The following is an 18,578-nucleotide window of genomic DNA, read 5'->3' as shown; positions in this document are numbered from 1 at the left end:
TCCATGGATTTATCTCTTTCTCTCCTCCTTCTCCCTCATGCATTTGCATCTAGTTTTATACTTTGCTTTGTTTAACATATTTTTGCTTATTTTTTTTCAGTTTTGTTTATTTTTGTTTTTGATATAAAAAAAATAAAAAAAAATTGAAAAACCAGAAAAATACAAAAACAGTGTGTGTTTTGTGTACATTGGTACTTGTGGACCTTGGATGGCCATTGAAACAAAGTTTTCTAAACTTTGTATCTCTTGTAGTTTAGATGAGCATCTACATGCACAACTAAGCAAGTGAGTTTTGTGGCTCTTGTTTGTGATGAGTAAGATTAAGTTATCTCTTAAACTTAACACTTGTATCACTTTTTTTGACGGAAAGGACTAGAAAATCCTAAGAGAGAGGCATAAATAACCATCTCACCACTGTTGCTCGCCAATCATGAAAAACACTTGTATGCTTTGGCATAGCAAAAGTATAGTGTCAATGATATTTATGTGCTTATAGCAAAATTGGAATGTCAAATATCATTAGGCATTTCTTTTTTTTCTCTTATATACCCATGCAAGATATGCTAAATAAAAGAAAAATATGCAAAGAAAATAAAAAGCAAAAAGATCAAAAATGCTTTTAAATATGATTGCAAGCGTGTATTCTAAGAGATGTGGGAGTTATAGGATGTACTTCTAAGGTGATAGTCCCCATCAAATAGTTATAATTGTGTGTGAGTTAAAGTGATTTTCTCATATTTCAAATCGTCATAACATGTATACACTTATGCAAATCTTGCGATGTTTTTCACACATAACACAAAATGTTCTTTGCTACTCTTAATACTGTTAGGATTAGTGCCCTTAAATCCTATTGTATGATGCTATGTATGATATTAAGTTTGACATTATGTATGCCTTAATATTATATTTAATAAATTTGTTCTATTATTATTTAAAATAATGGTAATATGAATATTCGGACATTATCACATAGTCCATAAGATGCATAGTATGTGATTTATGTGAAGAGTCACAGAAGATATAAATCACAAGTTCTTTGTAAACTCAAAATTATAGTTCGTAGTCGGTGATGAAATTGGGCATTTCATCTGCGAAGACTATAACATATCAATCATGATGATTTGTCTTGATCATGGAAGTGGTGACTTCTGGTTGATGTGTTAATATGTTTTAAGAGTTAAGACTTATTGAACTGGACCGCTGTGAGATTTATTATTCTCCTAAAGACTGTTAAATGAATAATAAATCTCATGACTTACATTTGCATGAACTCTTAATCCTGAGAGAATAATGGACCTGATTATAAGGTGTAGGTTGTTTTGATATATCAGGAGTGAGATCTATAGTAACGGTCAAAACCTCAGTATATTGGGTAGCCACATTTAGTGTTGATGGAACATATATTCTCAAGATGGAATTCATAGTCTCTTAACGGAGATATAAAGTATTCCCTTGAGATAAGTTTAATGAGTTTATTATTCAGAGAGTTAGGCCTAACCACTTTAGTAAGACTAAAGTATATATTTATGGAATTGGATTTCATAAATATATAATGAATAACATTAAAGGAATAAACCGGGTACTCAAGGATTAAGATGTAGTAATTTACAAAGTAGCAGTCTACATTAATGATTTTGTATTACTACGAATATTTTATGAAGGGGTTACATATATAATAAAGTCTTGGGATATAATTTATAGATAAGACCTAGAGTGCAACTATATTTATATAGTGGTATTAAATATAGTTAATGGTAACTTTGGACTTGTCAAGAGTTGACAGAAAAGCCCAAGGCCCATCGGAGTTAGTGTCTTATTGGTCCCTTTTGGTCCCACTCCAAGCCACACACTTAAGCCCAATTGGGAAGGTCCAAAAGGCCAGCCCAATTAGATAAATTGGTTAGATACAAAGGGAAAAACGTTCAGATTTTCAGAAGTAAGAAACATCATTGTGAAATGGTGTGCATGTGAGATTTTGTCACTCACTAGTCATCCATTTGTTACTAATTGAGAGACCACACATCTTGGGCGTTAGTGGAATTGGAGTGAAGATTAAAAGTAGTCCCAAGTGCTTCAATCTTTGTTTTTGAAATTCACCGCTTCAAGGTACGATCTCTTGTTCTCAAATTCTGAAATTTACTTAGTACGTGTTATCAATATCGAATGAAGTAGATCCGTTTAAAACTTATTTTCCGCTGCACTCATCTCTAATTTCCATCAAATGGTATCAGAGCGGTCTTCAATTTCGTATTGTTTAACATGTTTTGTGAGTTTTAGAATTGGAGATGATAGTTTCATATTGTTAGAAGATTATGTTTTAATTTTCTGCATGTTATTGAAACTATGATTTGATGAAAATTGAAATTGATGTTATGATGTTGTTTAAATTTGAATTTAAGTATGTTAAATTGAATTTTAAGACTTTAGCATCAATGAATTTCAGTTTTGACATCATTCTCTATCCATCATGTTCGAATGAAAGTTGTTTGTTCATGAAAACACGAAGAAAATTGCCTTAGAAAATTTTTGGAAATTTGAGTTTCGCGATTTTCGATCGATCGAAAATCACTTTCGATCGATCGAATGAGACAGTGATCAGACTTTTTAGAACGATTGATTTTCGATTGTTAGTCAATCGATCGAATTTATTTTTCGATCGATCGAGAGGCAATCGAGTATCAATTGAAAGAGTCAGATGATCAAGTTCAAATTTCTTAATTTTTTCGATCGATCGAGGGGCACTTTCGATCGATCGAAAGAAAGAAAATTAGAATTTTTTCTAAGTGTTTTCTCGTGTAAAAGGGGCAAGACAATGTGTAATTAAATTATGCATGTTTTAAAACTAAAAACCTTTCTTTTAAAACATCTAGTGGGAGAGAGATACAAGGGTTGGGTTTCACGGCCTCCATTGTTGGTTCATAGTAGTATGGAATAAATACTTTGTCTTTGCCTTGAGCTTTGCATTCCATGCGGAGAGTATTTATTTCATGGTCCTACAAGATTGAATTTCTTGGTGTATAGTGGTTTGATCAAACACCTTGTCTTAGCCTCGAGCTTTGCATTCCATGCGGAGGGTGTTTTGTATCATGGTACTACAAAATAAGCCTGTTAAGGGGATGAAATATGGCTACACATGATTCTAGACAATGGTATACACTAGACTAAATATTATAGTATCCTCTATGTTGAGTTCTTACTATAATTATTTAGAGGCCAAATGTATAACGGCATATTATTAGTGTTTGATAAGAGTTATCATGATAGCATTAATGATGAGAATAGTTCTCAATCAATCATAGTATTTTATATTCACTCTATGCTGAGGGATATTGAATATGGGATTGGGTTGTTGTTGCATATATTATATTATGGTTTTATTAAGGTTCCATACTATATGTTTATATGCTAAATTAATAATATCCAGTTTATTGATTATATTCATGTTTATTGTTTTCAGATTTAGAACATGGCATCATTTAGCCCACTTGTAACTATTCTTAATCAAAACAAACTGACTGGATCTAACTATGTTGACTAGAAAAGAAATTTGGACATTGTTCTTACTGCTGAAGAGCATAAGTATGTTCTTACTAAACCATGTCCTAGCTTTCCTTCATTAGACGCTCCTTCTGAGGAAAAACAATGATATGATCGTTGGCAAAAATCTAATGAGATGACCAAGTGCTACATCCTAGCATCTATCTCAAATGTTCTACAGCATCAAATGCAGGATGTAGAACTAGCTTCAGACATCATGCTAAGTCTGAAGGAGATGTTTGGTGAGCAAGGCTGTTCTGCAAGGCAAGAGACCATGAGGCAAATTTATAATACCAAAATGGCTGAAGGTACTTCAGTGAGGGAGCATTGTCTTACAATGATCTCTAACCTGAATACATTGGAAGTTTTAGGTGCTGATATAGATGGAGAATCCCAAGTGGATATGATACTCCAGTCGCTACCAGAATCATTCAAGGAATTCAAACTAAACTATAATGTGAATAAAAAGATTTATACCTTGTCTGAATTAATGAATGAATTGGTAGCGGCAGAAGGCATTCTTGGTACTTCCAATGTTGAAGTCAATGTTGGTGAAGCTTCTACTTCTCAACCTAAGTCGAAAGGCAAGGGTAAGAAGAAGAAGAAGAAGAAGAAGGACTTCACCAAACAAGAGGGTAAACAAGTTGCCTTAGGGGTTGCTGATAAAGGAAAGAAGATCAAAGGAAAGTGTTTCTATTGTGGTGAGAAAGGGCATTGGAAGAGAAATTGTCCAATATTTAAGGCTGCCAAGAACAAAGGTATGATTAATACATTCCTTCTTGAAATATGTTTGGTACAGAATCCCACGGATTCCTGGTGTGTGGATTCAAGTTGTACTAATCATATTTGCAATTCTTTACAGGGGTTCCAGGAGACCAGAAAGCTTAAAGAAGGGGAGTTGTTTCTTACTTTGGCTGATGGGAGCAAGATTCCAGTTGTAGCTGTTGGTGTTTGTAATTTATGTTTTGAATCTAGAGTTTTAATATTAGAAGACTGTTTGTATGTACCTAATGTTCGTAGGAATTTAATTTCTACTACTTACTTAGGTAAACATGGATATTGTGTTATCCTGAACGACAATGTTGTAATAAAGAAGGATAAAGTGTTTGTCTATTCTGGCAATATTGTGGATGGTCTTTATATTTTAACTCCTGATAAGTATGAATTGTATAATTCTGAATTAGATAATAACTCTTATGTAAAATCATTAAAGAGAAAATTTCCTTCTACTAGTGATGCATATCTTTGGCACTTGCGTTTGGGTCATATTAATTCAAATAGGATTCAAAGACTGATCAAAGACGGACTTTTAGAGCCCATGGACTTTGATGAATTTCCAGTTTGTGAATCTTGTTTGGAAGGTAAAATGACCAAACAACCTTTTAATGCAAAAGGTAGAAGAGTCCAAGATTTGCTAGAGCTAGTGCATTCTGATGTTTGTGGTCCTATGTCAATCCAAGCAAGAGGTGGCTATGAGTATTTCATTACTTTCACTGATGATTACTCAAGATTTGGTTATGTGTACCTAATGAAACGGAAGTCTGAAACCTTTGAAAAGTTCAAAGAGTTTAAGGTTAAAGTTGAGAATCAATTAGGTAAACGCATAAAGGCCATTCGATCTGATCGTGGTGGCGCATACCTTCTTGGGGATTTTAAGGATTACTTAACTAAGAATGGAATTGTATCCCAATTGACTGCACCTGGAACTCCACAACAAAATGGTGTAGCTGAAACAAGGAATAGGACTCTTTTAGATATGGTTAGGTTAATGATGAGTTATTCAACTCTACCTATTTCTTTTTGGGGATATGCCTTAAACACAGCAATGTATCTTCTGAATTTAGTACCTTCGAAGTTTGTTCCTAAAACACCTGTGGAGTTGTGGAATGGGCGTAAGCCTAGTATGAGACATCTCCATATTTGGGGTTGTCCAGCACATGTGTTAAAAGGAAAGTCTGACAGGTTACAGTCTAAAATAGAAGTGGTTTTCTTTGTTGGGTATCCAAAAGGAACTGTTGGAGGTTTATTCTATAGTCATAAAGATAACAAAGTTTTTGTTAGTACAAATGCTAAATTCTTGGAAAATGACTATATGAATAGTTTTACTCCTAGAAGTAGAGCTGTGTTGGTTGAAATGAATGAATCTGTAAATGAACAACCAATAGATGAAACTAGGGATGATGTGGCTGTATTAGATACACCACAAGATACTACTCATGACATGTCTAGTACTCAGGTGCCTCATCGTAGTGGGAGAATTGTTCGGCCTCCTATAAGATTCATGGGTTTGGGAGAAACTTATGAAGCTATCTCAGAAGAGGTTGAATCGGATCCCTACACATATGATGAAGCAATAAATGATATAGATGCACATCATTGGGTCCAAGCTATGAAATCTGAATTAGATTCCATGTATTCCAATCAAGTTTGGGATCTTGTAAAGGGCCTAACGGCATTAAACCTTTGGTTGCAAATGGGTTTACAAGAGGAAGAGAGGGATAGATGGAAAGGTTGAAACCTTTAAAGCAAGGCTAGTGGTGAAAGGGTATACACAAAAAGAAGGTATTGATTATGATGAAACCTTTTCTCCAGTAGCAATGCTTAAATCTATCAGAATTCTCTTATCCATTGCTGCTCATTTTGATTATGAGATTTGGCAAATGGATGTCAAGACTGCATTTCTTAATGGCAATCTTGAAGAGGAAATCTATATGATGCAACCGGAAGGTTTCATAGCAAAGAACCAAGAGCATATGGTATGCAAGTTGCAAAGGTCCATTTATGGACTTAAGCAAGCATCTAGGTCATGGAACATCAGATTTGATCAAGCAATCAAGACATTTGGTTTTGAACAAAATCTTGATGAACCATGTGTGTACAAAAGACATCAAGATAAAGTAGTAATGTTCCTAGTGCTTTATGTTGATGATATTCTACTCATTGGAAATGATGTAGGGGTAATGTCATCGGTAAAGGTTTGGTTGTCAAGCCAATTTGATATGAAGGACTTGGGTGAGGCTAACTTTATTCTAGGGATCAAGCTTTGGCGAGATCGCAAAAATAAAATGTTAGGCTTATCACAAGCTGGATATATAGATAAGGTTCTAGAACGATTTAGCATGAAAAACTCCAAGAAAGGATTGCTTCCTTTCAGACATGGAGTTCCTCTGTGTGATGACCAAAGGCCTAAGACTCAAGAGGAAGAAGAAATGATGAGACAAGTTCCTTATGCTTCTGCAGTAGGAAGTCTCATATATGTCATGCTTTGTACTAGACCAGATATCTGCTATTCAGTTGGCATGGTCAGCCGATATCAATCAAATCCAGGACCAAAACATTGGCAAGCTGTAAAGCATATTCTCAAGTATCTACGGAGAACGAGAGACTATATGCTTGTTTACTGTTGTGAGGATTTGATTCCTATTGGCTATACAGATTCAGATTTTCAATCGGATCTAGATTTCAGAAAATCCACTTCAGGATGTGTTTAAGCAATCTCGTATTGCAGACTCCACCATGGACGCAGAATATGTTGCTGCTTGTGAAGCAGCAAAGGAAGCTGTATGGCTCAAGAAGTTCCTTTCTGACCTTGGTGTAATAAGAATGGAGCAAGTTCCAATCACATTGTTTTGTGATAATAGTGGAGCAGTTGCACAATCTAAAGATCCAAGGAATCACAAGAAAGGAAAGCACATTGAGAGGAAGTACCATATCATTCGAGATATTGTTGCTCGTGGAGATGTGGTGGTAGCAAAGATTGAAAGTGCAAACAATCTGGCAGATCCATTTACTATAGCCTTGTCTCAAAGAACTTTTGAGTTGCATTTGGAAAGAATGGGAGTTAGTTTAGTGCACAATAGTCTTTAGGACAAGTGGAAGATTGTTAGGATTAGTGCCCTTAAATCCTTTTGTATGATGCCATGTATGATATTAAGTGTGACATTGTGTTTGACATTATGTATGACTTAATATTATGTTTAATAAATTTGTTATATTATTATCTGAAATAATGGTAACATGAATATTCGGACATTATCACATAGTCCATGAGATGCATAGTATGTGATTTATGTGAAGATTCACAGAGGATATAAATCACAAGTTCTTTGTAAACTCAGAATTATAGTTCGTAGTCAGTGATGAAATTGAGCATTTCATCTGCGAAGACTATAACATATCAACTACGATGATTTTTCTTGATCATAGAAGTGGAGACTTCTAGTTGATGTGTTAATATGTTTTAAGAGTTAAGACATATTGAACTGGACTGCTATGAGATTTATTATTCTCCTAAAGACTGTTAAATGAATAATAAATCTCACAACTTACATTTGCATGAACTCTTAATCCTGAGAGAATAATGAACCTGATCATAAGGTGTAGGTTGCTTTGATATATCAGGAGTGAGATCTAAAGTAACGGTCTAAACCTTAGTATATTGGGCAGCCACATTTAGTGTTGATGGAACATATATTCTTAAGATGGAATTCATAGTCTCTTAACGGAGATATAAAATATTCCCTTGAGATAAGTTTAATGGGTTTGTTATTCAGAGAGTTAGGCCTAACCACTTTAGTAAGTAGTTACTAAAGTATATATTTATAAAATTAGTTTTCATAAATATATGATGAATAACTTAAAGGATTAAACCGGGTACTCAAGGATCAAGATGTAGTAATTTACAAAGTGGCAGTCTACATTAATGACTTTGTACTACTACGAATATTTTATGAAGGGGTTGCATGTATAATAAAGTCTTGGGATATAATTTATAGATAAGACCTAGAGTGTAACTATATTTATATAGTGGTATTAAATATAGTTAATGGTAACTTTGGACTTGTCAAGAGTTGACAGAAAAGCTCAAGGCCCATTGGAGCTAGTGTCTTATTGTTCCTTTTTGGTCCCACTCCAAGCCACACACTTAAGCCCAATTAGGAAGGCCGAAAAGGCCAGCCCAATTAGATAAATTGGTTAGATACAAAAAAAAAATGTTCAGATTTTCATATGCAAGAAAACATCATTGTGAAATGGTGTGCATGTGAGTTTTTGTCACTCACTAGTCATCCCTTTGTTACCAATTGAGAGACCACACATCTTGGGCGTTAGTGGAATTAGAGTGAAGATTAAAATTAGTCCCAAGTGCTTCAATCTTTGTTTTGAAATTCACCACTTCAAGGTACGATCTCTTGTTCTCAAATTCTGAAATTTACTTAGTACGTGTTATCAATATCGAATGAAGTAGATCCGTTTAAAACTTATTTTCCGCTACATTTATCTTTATTTCCATCATCATACACTTTGCACATGTTGAACACATTAGGCACATGCCTAGGCACCCCTCATGCATCTGGTGCTGCACTCTTATGCATCAACACACGCACGCACATGCACGCATAAGCACACACATGCATAGTTACTTATTTTCATGCATTGTGTCTAATTTTTTGTTTAGCGTGTTGTTTAAAGTTGATTATGCTCTATTTTAGGCTAATTTTTCCTCTATTTTGGAACTAACTTGAATCTAATCAAGTTTTATGTTCGTTTTGTGCTTTGTGTACATGGTTCTTTTCTGGTTCTGTTGTTATGCAGATGGCCCCAACCAAGCATGCAGCTACAAAGAAACCAACTTCAAAGCATGCACGCACTGATTTTGAGCATTTCAAATCAATGGAAGCTGATATGAAGTATAATGACTGCTACAAGGACAAGACGATCATCATGGAGAGGGTGGTTCAGTTAGAAACTCTTGAGGACACATTCATCCCTGACGTGTTCAAAATAGAACTTGGACCAAGCTGCTGAATCCAGTTGGGGTTGTTTATTCTAAGATAATCAAAGAATTCTTCTCAAACGCCACTGTAGAAGATGATCACATCAACTACTGGGTGAGACGAAAAGAGTTTGTCATTACGAAGGATAGCATTCAAGACTTTCTTGAATTTCGTCCTCCATCTCAGCCTTTCACCACCCAATATGAGGATAAATTGGGTTCTATTGTAGAAATGGTGAAAACACTAGGTGGGGTAATGACTAAGAATGCCATGAACACAATACCGTTTTCACCAAAGATGAGGACCTTAGCCTATGTGATGATTCATAATTTGTATCCAGTGATAAACCTAACTACACTATTTGCCCCAAGAACAAGATTCATGTATGATCTCTTTACCTATAAGGAGATAGATATTTGTGGCCATATCATCCATGTCCTGAAGAAGAGCATTACAAAGCAGAATACAAGGACTGTAATGTCGTTTCCCTCTCTGATCATGGGCTTGATTGCAATAACAAAGATCAAACTTCCTAGTGGCTTCACAGCAGTTCAGAGGGATTATCCCATTGGTGGTTGTACACTGACTAGAAGCACAACACATATCAAAGGCTCCAAGACTGGTGTGTATACCATCCCAGAACCTCGTGTTGAGCAAGATGAGGGTGGAGATATAGAGGAGGAGATTGATAGATTCACTTCTGCTCTAGACACTTCAGCGCAGCCATCGTCTTCTGCTCCAACATAAGGTTAAAGCAAACTTGATAAATTATTGGCCAAAATGGATAAGATGTCTACAGTGCTGGATTCTTATGTACGGCACACCGCAAACCAGTTTGCATACCTTCAAGGACAGATCACTGCGTTATCGTCACAGATTCAGGACTTGTCCTCCGCACATGGATTAGACTCCGAGTCGGATTAGTTTTAGCCACTTTGGCCATTCCGGTCAAAAAGGGGGAGAAAATTTTGAAGGGGAGCTGAGGAAGAGCTTGCACAGTGTTAGGGGGAGCATAGTTTTAGACTTATAAGCATTGGTTATTGGTTCACAAACGGTTTACCTTCGGTTATTTTAGTTTTTATAATTGCTGTTTTATGCTTACTGTTGTTACTGCTTATGTTTTAAACTTAAATACTCTGGTTTAATCTCAGTTCTATTTCTATTTAATTTGTGATTCTCCCAATGCTTTTGTAGCATTTCTCTTGTACTTTTAAGATATTATGTCTTAAATACCTCACTCTTGTGCCTTGTAGGATTTTTCCTAGATGCACATACTTCACTGGTCATTCAAGTGATTTGCCTTGTGTTTGTCAATTTGAATGTCCGGATGTTCATTCGAAGTGTGAATGAGCATTGTGAACATTATTGTATAAATGATTGCGTGTTTGGTCAAGCCATGGTCTAGTACTTTATTCCATTTTGCTTGATTGCATTATGCTTGTTTCATTTTTCATTACAAGTTTTCTGCATAACCATGAACTTATTGTGTTGCTATGTTTTAGAAGATACTTGTTTATGGTTCAAGAGCATCACAGTTTCTAGATTATGTGTGAGTGAGTTTTGCCAATATTCCCAAACTTACGTTTAAGTCTAGAGTCTGTTTTAGGGGTTTTGTCATGGAATAGCCAAAGAGAGAGATTGTAAAGTTATTATTTACAACTATATGTTTTTTTTTTGGCTTATATTCCGTGCCAAATTTGATTGTAATTATATTCAATTTGTTGTACCCTGTATTTGTTGTGGGATTTCTTTGTAAGGGTTATGTGTTAGAGAGAGAGTGTGTGAAGACTCAAGCATTTGTAGACTGAAGATTCCTCGCGGGTGTCTCGCGACTTAGCTTCCTGCAAAGTGATACATGTGCCTTGCACATGTTAGAATGCGAAGAGTCAAGCTAGGTGGAGACAACTGTGTCTCGCGACTATCTCGCGGGTAAGGCTTTCCCGCGAGACACCCGCAAGACATTCTGTTCTGCCAGCCTGTACAGTCTAAGTCACACTTTCTGTGCCCACACTATTTATACCAACATTACCCACAAATTGAGCAGAGAACCTCTGAGAGAAAAACCCTAGCCAAACACCTTAAGAGTTAGAGATTGTCATACCCACAATCCTCTACACATTTCTTTTGGGAATTTCCTTATCTCCTACCTCTCCATTTCCATATCATTGAGAGGTTGATAGCCCAAACAATTACCATACTCTTTCAGAGTGTGAAATGACGTTTTGGTGCTACTGGGAAGTATTGGAAGAAGCCGATGATGGCAGATGCAACATGGAGCTTGTTATAGGATCCGGAGAACTAAGATAAGACACGGTTCTAAGAAGGCTTGTTGGAGTATGAGCTTGAAGGGCTTAGGTACATCGAGTAGATTAGGTTTGGAAGGTCTCTTGCTAACCCGTGTATCTCAATTGATTGTCTAGTGGATTGATTTTCGCTTGGAGGGTGGTGGAGAGGTTTTTCGCCAAATTCTTCAGATTCCTCTTCGATAACATGTCTCGGTGTTATCTGTGTTTGCATCTCTCTTTCCTACTCTTGTTCATTTCATTTTTATTACTGTGTTGCTTTAAATATGGATTAGAGTAGTTGTTATGCTTATACGCTTGTGTTTACATTATTCCGCACTTAGTACTAAGTTAGTATAAAATCAACCAAGCCGTAACTTTAATTTGGGGGTCTAAACTGCTCGTGTGTTTTCGACACATTTCCAAGCTTTCAATAACAATTATCGGTAGTCCTATTTCCCTCCAAGACTTGAATCCCTTTTTCATCAATGATTATGCACCCCTTCCTTGAGAATTGGACAAGAAAGTCCTTATCACATATTTAAGTGATGCTTAAAAGATTCGCCTTCGATCCTTTGATATATAACACATCTTTTAGTAGAGGTAATTCAGGTATTTCAACCGTCTCTTTGCCGAGAACTTGAGCATGGCTTCCATCACCAAAAGTCACATAATCACATGCTTTCTCTTTAAGAGTCTTAAACAGTGATTTATCCCTTGTCATATGACGAGAACATCCACTATCAAGATACCATAAGCATAAGTTAAAAACCTTCAATGAGGTGTATACAAACATACAAGCATGAGACAAGCATTCTTGACCATCAAACAAAAATTCATCTTTATTTTCCATGCTTCTGCCAGATTGAATTTTCCTTTTTAGATTATCAACCTGTTCACACAATGTTCTATTTCTTCTTTTGTATTTCTCAATCAAAGAGTTAGACTCACATAAACTATTGTGTGAGGTGTGGTTCTTATTTTCAAAGTATTTCAGCATGTGAATGAACATCCTAGCATGTTTCTTGGATTTAATTAACTCTAAGAGTTCATTTTTAGAACACCCTTCAAACACACTCATAGAGTCATTATCACAAACACCTAAACCACAATTCAGCATGACCATTTTCATGGCTGCATCTATAGCCAAGGGTCTAGGATCGCATTTGGGTAATCAAACCACAAAGAGTGCATCAGCTCTGATACCAATTAAATGTTCAAAATGTGTGTAAAACACCCTTAAATGTTTAGACCCTAAAATTCAAAATATCACTTCAAGCTTACTATCAAACAATTAATGTGCGGAACATGTACATAAGCCAAACACAGAATTGGTAAACAATCAAAGCCAAATATAATCACATCCACAACATAAAATAAATGGCAAAGATAAAGGAAGAGAGATGCAAACACAAGGACAACACTGGATGTGTCATCGAAGAGAAAACTGAAGCCCTCGACGTAAAACCTCTTCGCCGTCCTCCAAGCGATCAATAATCCACTAGAAAATGTAGCTGGGATATATGAACAGTAATAGACCCTCCAAACCTAATCTACCCAGGTACCTAAGCCCTCCAAGCTTCTTGCTCCAACGAGGTTGCGCCGAACCTTTTTCTTTTCTAGCTTACCAGATTCTGCTATAACCCATAGCATCAACCAATAACCATTGGTCCCTTCCAAACTTCTTCCCTTAGCACCAAATGAATCTTCTCACATATGTGGGTGTGATGAGAAAAGGATTTGGTCAAGAACCTCTCAAGGATGTATCAACGGAGAGGAAGAGAGTAGAGGAATTTGAAGAGTCTCTTAGTGAAGATTGGGGATGAGGTAATCTTGTTTTTCTCTAGGGTTTCTCTCACAAAATTCTCTCTAGAAGCTCTCTACATTTCGTGGGTATAAGGGTCTATATATAGCGGTGTATGTTTGGAATACGAAGAGTTGGCTTTTCCTAAACAGGGCTAGTTGGTGGCTTGGCCTCATGACTGGTCCAAGTCGTGAGATAACGGCCTGGCCAGCTTGAGACTTTTGTCCTGTAGTGCGATAGCTGGCGTGACCTTTCACCTTCCCGCATACTTCTCACGTGCACAACATTCGACGGCTTGCAAGCCGTGAGTCAGTCGCGAGTCTTAGCCGTGAGTCCCTGCTTCTTTGCACATAGATGAGCAATTCTTCACACTCTCTTCATACACTACCCTTACATGAATCCCACCTAAATATAGGGTTACTAAGTGCTAAATTACAAGCAAATTGGGATGGAATAAAGCCAACAAGATGGTTGATAAATTTCAACCTTACAAACACATATACAAAAGACTCCAAATATTGGAACATACTTCTTCTGCCATTTTCATTATTTAATCAAAACCAAAGTTTCAAAGATAACTCCAATTAAATTAAACCCAATACATACATACACATGAACATAAAGAATTCCAATAATAAAAACAACAATCTCCAAAAGCCTCTGCCTAATACAGTCACTATTTATTTATTTATTTTCAGATTGTGCATTCTTTAGTCCCTAATTAGGTGGTAATTTAGGTCTCCTTTAAGAATAGTGGTTGTATGGCACTAAACAACTATATTTTTTTAATTTAATAATTTTTTTGCAATTTAGTGCTATAAAATTGAAAGAATTAAATCAAATTAAAAAATATAAATAAAAAATGCTGATGTGGAAAATTTTGGAGAGGTCAACTAAAAGTCAGAGACTTCGGTTTTATAATAATAATAATAAAAAGGAACCATTTTAATTCATTGTAGTCCTCATTGTTGACTTTGTATGTCACAGGAAGAGGCCACCATATAACATTTAGGCCGAAATACATTATTGGTTTATGAAGTTTACTTAATGAGCGCTTTTGGCCCCTAAAATCAAGGATCGACAATAGGCTGGCTGGGCCAGCTCACCCTATTTTTACTTGGCCATAGACTCGATCAAGTGAGTTGTTAACAAGTCAATGGACTTGGCTGGGCTATGTCGGAAGGGAACACCCTTTCACATGGGTAATGCCTATTTTATTTCTAGCGAGTTAGGCTAAATGGGCTAACCATGGGCTTTTATTGGGGTTTCCTTTAATTTAAAAAAAGACAAAAGAAGAAAAGGAAAAAAAAGAAAAAGAAAAAAAGAAGAAGAACCAAAGAATTTGAAACTTATTTAATTTTTTTAATGTCAAAACTTAATAAATTTTTATTATTATGGTTTAAATAGTTTTTTTTTCTTCACTCAATTAATATACAAAATTCAAAATTTTATTTTTTATTTTTTAAATTATCATGCTACTAGCAAAATATATATTTAGTAAGCATAATTTAGCACATTATTTTAAGTATACTAGTGGTTAGGTGTGTGGTATTAAATTATTACTCTCAAATTTCTTAATGGTCCGTTTGGATTGAGGGGGAGGGAAAGGGAGTAGAGTAGAGTATATTTGGCCTAAAATTAGCCTATTTTTAACCAACTCTACTCTACTCCCCTCTACTCCCTCTCCTTTGCCCCTCAATCCAAAAAGGCCCTAAGTTTGACCCCCCACCAAAATAATTTTGTTAAAAATTTCGGTTAACAAGTCAGACTAATGGGCTAGCTTGGCGAGTTGGGCTAACCAACCAAGTGAGTGCCTATGGACAAAAAAATCAACCCATTACCATAACCTATCCTACTTGGCTATTGGGCTTCCCACATGCTTCAACAATGTTGAGCCAGGTTATTCATTAGTCCAATGGTCATTCCATTAACTTCTATTGATTGCTTTACTTATGTTTCAAAGTCTAATGAAGCAATGATATGTTATTTTTTAAATGATGTGGCAATTGTTTTATTTATTTTTATTTTTACGAAAAGATTATATGTAGACATAAACCCTTTTCTTTTGCTCTAATTCAAACTCAAACCCTTAGACCTTCATATTTTTTTCAAATTGAAACCCCAATCAAACGGGTAATCCATATCAAGAAGTCCAAGTGTACAGGTGTACCACCACAAGTTTGTAATCCAAATCAAATAGGCCACTAGCAAAAAGGTGACTAGATCGATGGCTCAAACACAAGGCCAAGGTATATGTGATCGACTTTTGTTCAAAGGAATATTATTGCTTTTGGAATTGATTAACCGATTAGTAAGATGAGAAACCCAAAGATTGGCTTGTCTTCAACCACCTTGATGGACTTGCAAGTTTTATTTTCTTTTAAAGGATTTTCTAGACTTCACCATCTGTGGGGCTAGTGCTTCATTTTAAAATCTGAGCAAGACTTCCTGTCAGGGACATATTTTATGTAATTGGCTAATCCTTTGACAAATGCATTTTACCTGTAATTTGGTAAATCTAGGATAGGTTTAAAACTTCAAGAAACATGTTGTTCAAGTCAAGTGTTAAAGCGACGAAGATCTGACTAAGAAACAAGTAAAGAAGAGCTATTTTATAAAGCTCGATAGCAATCTTGACATAATGACTTCTATCGAGATTTAAAGTCGAAGCTCGACACAAGCTGTTTTTGTCGAGAATTATGAAATCAGAAATTCCAGATCTGATTTTCGACGCATGCTTGTATATTTGTATAAGGTTTCTTTTCTCACAACCCTAGACATATATAAAACTTATTTTAAAAGCCGTTATAAAGAGAGAATACATGCATAAAGTGACCTAGTTCATTATTCTCTCTGAAGAAGCTACTGCGTCTTTACACCAAGGGTTTTGTGACCAAGGAGCATCCTGATCTTTGTTGTTGATGAACTGAAGAACTTTGCAGCCAACAACCTCTTCAAGTTGCTAGAGTTAGTCATGTACTGGGATCCGTGCACATTGGTTAGTCACATACTAGGATTCATGCATCAAGGGAAAGATTGTGGCTACAATACAAGTCTAATTGGGTATTGGGGTAAGGGTTCAACTGTGGGTTGGTATTTTGGGATAGGACAAAGAGTTTGGTAAAATTCCTTATACTTGTAATTGCTTGTGATTGATAATAGTGGATTCTTAGGAGTGGTGACCTTAAAATCACTTTGTGGGGTTGTTTTCTTCATTCGTAAACAAATCACTCGTGTCAAATTTATTTTCTGCTGCATTTAAATAATTTAGTGATTTGTTTGTGCTGCCATGTTATTGCGTGAAATTTGATCTAATTAATTAACTTGGGTAATTAATTAATTGCAAGGGGTCAATTCATTTTGCCCTAACAAGTGGTATTAGAGCGAGCACACTCTAATTAGGATGAGACATTTGATGAGTTCTATGCCAAGCTGAAGGATATAGTGAACTCAACATTCAATCTTGGTGATCATATTCCCAAACCCAAGATCGTGAGAAAGGTGATTAGATCTCGCCTATAGAGATTTCATGCCAAAATAATAGCGATTGAAGAATCAAAGGACATTGACACCATTCCTTTGACGGAGCTGATTGGCAACTTACAAACCTATGAATTCGGTTTAACTAGTCTTGGGAAAGGAACCAAAAGTAAGAACATGGCACTAAAGGCCAAAAGTAATGAGACTGATGAGTCTTCAGATGATGAAGATTCCAAGATGAAGTCCTACATCACTAGGCAGTTCAAGAAGTTCATGAAGAATGCCAATGTGAAAGGTTTTGACAAGAACTGTAAGTAATCTAGTTTTGCTCATTTCAAGTCAAGATAGAGGGAAGAAGGATGCTAAGGATGGCGGTCAGTATACTATTCCCTCCAAACTAAAGTGCTTCAGATGTCAAGAATGTCCAACATATCTCAAGTCGATTGGGAAAAGTAAGGCTCTTGCTACTACCTTAAGTGATACCGAGTTTAAGGTTGAGTCAAATGACAGTAATGATGAGGGAATCTTTAGTGATTTCACTGCCATAGTGGATCCTACTGAAGGGATCATAGAAGTAGTGGATGAAGAAGAGGATTTGGTGGAATCCAAGTTCGAGAAGATAGATGAATAGGATGATATCCATACAGCCTATGCAAAGTTATACAAGGTATCTAAAAAGCATGAGAAGATGTATAGGATGTCTACTAAGAAGCTTATTGAAGTGGAACTGGAACGAAAGGAGCTATCCACAAAGGTTGATGAAGCCAATCAAACCATTGGAGCACTGAGGTTCGAGAATAACTTCTTGGCTAAAAGAACCAAGAAGCTTGAAGCAGAATTATTCCAAGTTCGAGCTCAGTTGGATAGGACTTCTAGTGCAAAGCTGGATGAAATGCTGAACCTCTAGAAATTAGCTTTTGACAGAACCAGCTTGGGGTATGAACTCTCTAACTCTTCTCATATTGCCTCCTCTAGTAAGACTATTTTTGTCTCACCTGCTAATAATGAAAATCTTGAGAAAAATGAAACTAAAACTGAGATAGCCAGTGAGAACAATCTACACAAAGGCAAATCTATTCTAGAAGCACGCCCTAAGATAGAGAAGAAAGAGACTAGAAACCCTAAAAGTAATAAGGCTAAAATTAAGAAGTCTCAACCAAAGAAGCCACATTTCTGTCATCACTATGGAGCTTCAGGACACACTCCTTCAAATAGCTATAAATGGTTAGCAACTCAACAGAGCAATAGTGTGCTATCATCTGGTGGTCAAGGTCAAATTCCACCATCTTCGGGTCCTCTTAGAGATTTTCTCAAGGCCTTCATGTTCCTTTTGAACTTGAACAGTTTCAATCCTTTCCCCTCAGCTCTGGAACAAATGTTCAACTCTAGGAAAGGATCTTCCTCTAAAACCAAAGTTTGGAAAGAAAAAGGCTCAAAGTGATTCCGTCACTTTTTCTCTTTCTCCTTCTTTCTCATGCATTTGCATCTAGTTTTATGCTTTGTATGTTTACATGTTTTTGTTTATTTGTTTTCAGTTTTGTTCTACTTTGTTTTTCATAAAAAATTTTAAAAAAATTGAAAAATCAGAAAAATGCAAAAACAATGTGTGTTGTGTATATTGGTACTTATGTACCTTGGATGGCCTTTGAAATAAAGTTTCTTAACTTTGTATCTCTTGTAGCTTAAATGAGCATTTCT

This window comes from Quercus suber, unplaced genomic scaffold (genome assembly GCF_002906115.3).
Source record: "Quercus suber isolate HL8 unplaced genomic scaffold, Cork oak 2.0 scaffold_311, whole genome shotgun sequence".
NCBI lineage: Eukaryota > Viridiplantae > Streptophyta > Magnoliopsida > Fagales > Fagaceae > Quercus > Quercus suber.
The sequence above is the reverse complement of the archived record's forward strand: the minus strand, read 5'-3'. Positions refer to the sequence as shown.